The 5,873-nt window shown below is 33.2% G+C and overlaps 1 long non-coding RNA gene across 1 annotated transcript; it reads left to right on the forward strand.

Moving 5' to 3' along the window:
- Positions 1 to 394: 394 nt before the first annotated feature.
- Positions 395 to 2,857, forward strand: LOC143079886 (uncharacterized). The gene is made up of 2 exons (XR_012979523.1): positions 395 to 456; positions 2,119 to 2,857. It is a non-coding gene; the product is annotated as an uncharacterized LOC143079886 (long non-coding RNA).
- Positions 2,858 to 5,873: the final 3,016 nt, after the last annotated feature.

The following is a 5,873-nucleotide window of genomic DNA, read 5'->3' on the forward strand; positions in this document are numbered from 1 at the left end:
GCGTATCCGGGGTTTTTGTGATCTGATATTGTTACATAAGAAGCAAAAAACGGTTTTACTTCATATTTTATACCCCTCAACACGTTACCAAACCTATTTAAGGATTTATTAATGATTTTCCGTGGACCTACACAAATTTTCAGAAAAAAAGTTTCACTTCACTCGTGAATTTATAACATTTTAACAATACTTTTTTATTATAATTATATAAAATAAGAAAGCTTATTCAATCTAGAATTGAACACTTTGGTTTTTATTAATGTACGAGTACAAATAAGACGATACGAGTCCAAAAACCACGAGGTATGCACGTTTACCAAAAAATCGTAAACTCTGACCTTTTATCACGTGACCAATGTCTTGAACTTAGAAGCCATTAAATCGTTTGCCGTTCAACTGTAAACAGCAGAAATGATAGACAATTTAAAATTTGCAGAAGCCAACTAAACGTAAATGGTAAGGGCGCCACTTTTATTTTTAAGTTAAAAGTTATTGAACTTGAAAAATGATTTTCATGATTACTATAAAAATTAAAAGATGTGGTATATTAGATATGAAAATTATTGATCATGGCTTTGAGAAAACAACAGTAGGCCTGTGACGACCTTCAATAATGAGAAAATCCATACCCTATAGTCATAGTAGGCAGCTATAAAAGACCCTCAGATGAAAAATTGAAACAATCCAAGCTGTAAAACTAATTGCCTAGTTTATAACAAAATAAATTACAAAATATAAATATGACCGGTATGAAACAACAACAACAACCACTAAATTTAAGTGTCTGAGTAAACTGACAAAAACTACAGGCTCCGAACTTTGGACAGGCACAATAGGAATATGGCAAGATTATATAAAAATAAGATGTGGCATGATTGCCAATAAGACAACTCTCCACCAGACAACTAATGATGTAAAGTTCCTGCAAACACAGACTGGACTACTGTAAACCAACTAATTTTTCGCGAATACTTTATTTTTGTGTTTTATACTTTTTAGTCTACATCGAAGCTATTTATTTTTCGCAATTTTTAAGTTTACTTAATGTATTTTAATAAGGGAAGATACATATGAAAAACATTTGCGACGAGTTATATGCGCGTTATATTTCTAAATGCGAAAATAAATTGCTTGTGAAAATAAATCGCTCGCAAAAATAAGTTGGTTTACAGTTAGCAAGAAATTTATACATTTCCCTAAATTGAAAAGACACAAAGTTTTAAGTACTCACAGTAACTGACAGCTTAAGGGGGCTCGCGGGTCTAAATCAAATTTTTTATTTAATATAAGATTTCGCCAATTTTTTCTATAAATGAACTATATCTTATACCTAATAGAAAAAAATAAAATCAAAAAGGGGGGTCACCGATCATTTACGCTCACAATCTGACTTCGAAAGAAACATACATTTTGGTAAAGGTACTTTTTTTCTGTTGAACTAATAGGAGAAAAAGAGGTAATATCGAAATAAAAAACGAATTTAATTACAGAAATCGCTTAAATTTTACAATTATTTAGTTAATGTATAGCTTATTTGAAAACAATAATAAAAAATATAGGTCACCGATGAGTAAAAAAAGATACTTCAATTTTAATGACAAAAAAATAGCATTTTTGCACCAAAGGGAGATAATTTGGAGCTTTTTTCATAATATAAACATTTTCAAAGTCACCTGGGTCCAACACGAATTGATTTTTTGGAATAATTTTTGTACCACATGATAAAGTAACAACTACTAAAGGTAATAAATAAAATTTGTAATGAAAAATAAAAGTTCATTTTTTTCCTGAAAATCTTATACCCGCGAGCCGCCTTAAGTTAGAAATCAATAAAAAACAAGTGCATGTAATAAAAAACAGGTTTATAAGCACTCAACCCTACCCTAATTTAAGACAGTGGTTTAACAGCTCAACATATGTATGTATAAAGAACAAACTACCTCAACTTGAAAGATTGACAAATGCACAAAATTAACTAATATAAGAACTATAGACAAAAGCATTCACAAGTAAGAAAGGAAATATATTTAAAATGTTAATAAACATGACAAAATAAACTTTTATTGCTGTTTCTCTCTCCATTTATATATTTTATTTGTTTATTTTGTGTATTTATAGGTGATCAGACATCTTTGTTTTTTCATGATCAATAGGTCATTACTGAAGAGGAAATTGAACTGGAATGTGTGCTTTCCTGCCAAAAAAGGAATAGGAAATTTCATCATAATCACATGATAATGGCCTTAAACAAAATGGAGTTCTATCATAGTACACAAAAACACTATTGTATAAAAGCAACAACATATTATATATATATCAGTCGAAAGAAAGGAGAAATGCAGAAAAAGTACTATTTTGTTGTTGAAAAAAGGAACACCAGTTTTATCCACTCATTTACATTGCTCCCTCATATCAAATATACAGAAGAAGATCATTGAAGAACAATTTGCAAAAATGTTTCTCTTAGAATTGAAGGAAAATGTTTAGTGAATGGAATAATGTATTCACTGAATTCTTACTAGTGGATTGAATAACTGTACACAAGCTGAAACAGAAGAAAATTTTAATTTAAAATAACAGGAAAAGTGTTTATTTTATTATTTAATCTGCAAATATAAACAAATTCTTTAGAACACTACAAATGGTATGACATTCAAATTGGTTGCTTATTAATGTAGTGCGTTGAAAAATGTACAAAGAAAACAGAATCCTTTGCTACAATTTTTTTTTATAAATCAAAGTTAAAGTTATATAAAATGTATGAACAATGCATGTACCTAGACCTTAACAGTCAGACTATTAATTTTCAATGTCATTAAAATGTTGAGTCAAACATTTATTAAAGTTTTAAATATCATTTGTATCAATTATTCAGTCTTGTAAAAATTATATTCATACTGTTTGTATACATGGTATAGTGAAGAAATGTTTAACAATTTAAAAATAAGGGAAAACATTTCCTTAAGGGAAATTTGATGTTCAGAAATTTCCTTCGAGGAAATTTGAAGAACAATGATTTCCTTAGAGGAAATTTGTTGTCTTGAATTTTCCCTTAAGGAAAAGTGTTTGTCAACAATTTCCTCACAGGAAAAAGTATTTCCTCCAAGGAAAATTTGAAGCTACAAATTTCCTCACAGGAAAAAGTATTTCCTCAAAGGAAAATTTGAAGCCACAAATTTCCTTTAAGGAAATAGAATTTCCTCAAAGGAAAATTTGAAGCCGCAAATTTCCTCAAAGGAAAAAGAATTTCCTCTAAGGAAATAGAATTTCCTCAAAGGAAATAGAATTTCCTCAAAGGAAATATTTATGCAGCAAATTCCCTAAGGGAAATCTTTTTCCCTTGAGGAAAAAACAATTTCCCTTGAGGAAAAATCTTTTTCCTTTAGGGAAATTTGATTTCCCTTGAGGAAAACTACTTTTCCTCTGAGGAAATTGTTGAAAAAAGGGGCATAACTTTTTCAACAGTGGTGCTAGAGCCAAAAAAATTTAGGACAAATATCAGGGACCCAATACCAACCAAGTTATCAACTTCATTTTGACTTAACTCCAAAAATTAAGGTGACAACTTTTGCACTCAGCGGAATTGCAAACTTGTCCCGGAGACTGTTTTCGGTTTGTTATATCATTTTACTTTTTACAAATAAAGGGTATAAAGCTTATTGATAAAAACTGAGTTTTCATGATCCTAGCTAAACAATGTAATTATAAGTATTGAATGCTTCTTTTTGTAACTTCATATGGTTGTAAGCGTTGACCGTGCACACATTTTTAGAATGAATCGCTTCATACAAAATGTACTTCGGTCAACGCTTTTACACCACTATGAAGTTACAAAAAGAAACATTCAATTCTTAATTAAAGGTAACTGTACGGTCTTAAGCAATGAGAAAATCCCATACCGTGTAGTCGGACTTGAGACAGACAATGAGACAGGCAATGTAACAGCACAATATAAAAAAAACCAAAAAATACAAATAAGATAAATTAAGTCGGGGCTTAACTCATCCGATCAATACAAAAAAAAAAAAAATGAAAAATAAAAAAAATGAAAAATAAAAAAAATAAAAATACACAGACCGGACGTGGAAGGGTGTTCATACATCCCTCATCCAGAATAAGTTGTGTTTCTCATAAATCGTTGGGTCATCAACCTAACAACAAAAAAGACACAAAGTGCATATGTGAGAGTACTTGCAGTTACTGAGAGGTATCGCAAATCAATTTCATGTCACTTTTCATATTTAAGCAAAATAGAGTTTAATAGTTTATTCTTATATTTTTTAAATACAGACTAGGAATAAAAAGATGTGGTATGGGTACCAATAAGACAAATCTTCATCCAATGTATCAAAAGTAAACAATTATTGCTCAAAGTACGGTCTTCAACACTTTGGCTCACACCGAAAAGCAAGCTATAAAGGGCCTCAAAATGAGTTGTTAATACTGCAGTCCCACTAGGCCACGATATGTGGAAAAAAATACAAATTGTGATGATCGTAGTACAATCGTGTAGATCGCAGTAAGGTCGTATCACGGTGGTGGTGAGGTCTTCAAGATCGTGATGAGCGTGGCCACTTTGAACATGTTCAAAACAATCGTGGTGCGGTCGTGGCAAAATCTGGTCGTAGTAGAAGCGTAGTGAGAGCGCACTAAGATCGTAGTAATATCGCAAAGGTCGCTGTACCATCGCAGCGAGAGCAGAGTGAAAACGTTATTCTATTCGGAGAGACTGCGCTACGATCTCACAGCGACTTTATTACGACCTCACTACGACCATCACGTTCTCACCGCGACTATACCACGCTGTTCATGACCATAGTACGATTCTAGCACGCCCTTGCCGTCCTCATCACGCTCTTCTTACTACCTGACTACGTTCATACTACGACCATCATTCTCATTGCCATTTTCACATAAAACATATTAAATCTCTCCAGGTTTTGTTTGTCTGTATGTAATTAGGATTTCTTGTCCATTTTCTCTAACGACTCAACCATGCTTTTCGTTTTTATATAGATTAGACCGTTGGTTTTCCCGTTTGAATGGTTTTACACTAGTAATTTTTTGGGGCCCTTCATAACTTGCTGTTCGGTGTGAGTCAAGGCTCCGTGTTGAATGCCGTACCTTGAACTATAATTGTTTACTTTTATAAATTGTTACTTGGATGGAGAGTTGTCTCATTGGCACTCATACCACATCTTCCTTTATCTATGACACATTTGTGTCATCTCTGATATCGTACACTAAAATATCGTCATTTGAGATTTATGGACCAGCAATAGGTTGTAATTTAGGTTGGATTGGTCGGTCCGACATCTTTGCTTGATCAGGATTCGTTACTATCAGAGCTCCCTCTGCCTCTACATCAACCCCTACCACCACGCCCACGTGTTCTAGTAGATTTTGGTGGCATGGCTGTATTGTTTCCGATAAATCTACGTATTAATCAGATATAGAAGGAATGGAACTGTATTGATATGGAACACGATGTTGGTGTTATTGCTGAGTACATAATAAGATCGCGGTATGAACAAATTATAATCGTGGTAAGAACGTGCTATCACCGCAGTAGAAGCGTGGTAGGATCGTGTTGTAATCGGATAACTCGTGGTATGGTCGTAGTGAGAACGTGATGAGCGTAGAAAGATCATGATAAGCGTAGTGAGGTCGCAGAATAAGCGTGGTGAGAACGTGGTATAATCGTAGCGGGGTTGTTGTAAAAGCGTAATGAGGACGTAGTAGCATCGTTAAAGCAACGAAAATTTACGTTTTCATGCCGCTCATACCGCGACCTTATCACGATCTGAATTTATTTTAGGTCGCGGTGAGCGTGGTGCGATCGTGGTCTAGTGGGACTGTGGCTTAAACAGTTT

The sequence above is a fragment of the Mytilus galloprovincialis genome, chromosome 6 (genome assembly GCF_965363235.1).
Source record: "Mytilus galloprovincialis chromosome 6, xbMytGall1.hap1.1, whole genome shotgun sequence".
Classification (NCBI taxonomy): domain Eukaryota; kingdom Metazoa; phylum Mollusca; class Bivalvia; order Mytilida; family Mytilidae; genus Mytilus; species Mytilus galloprovincialis.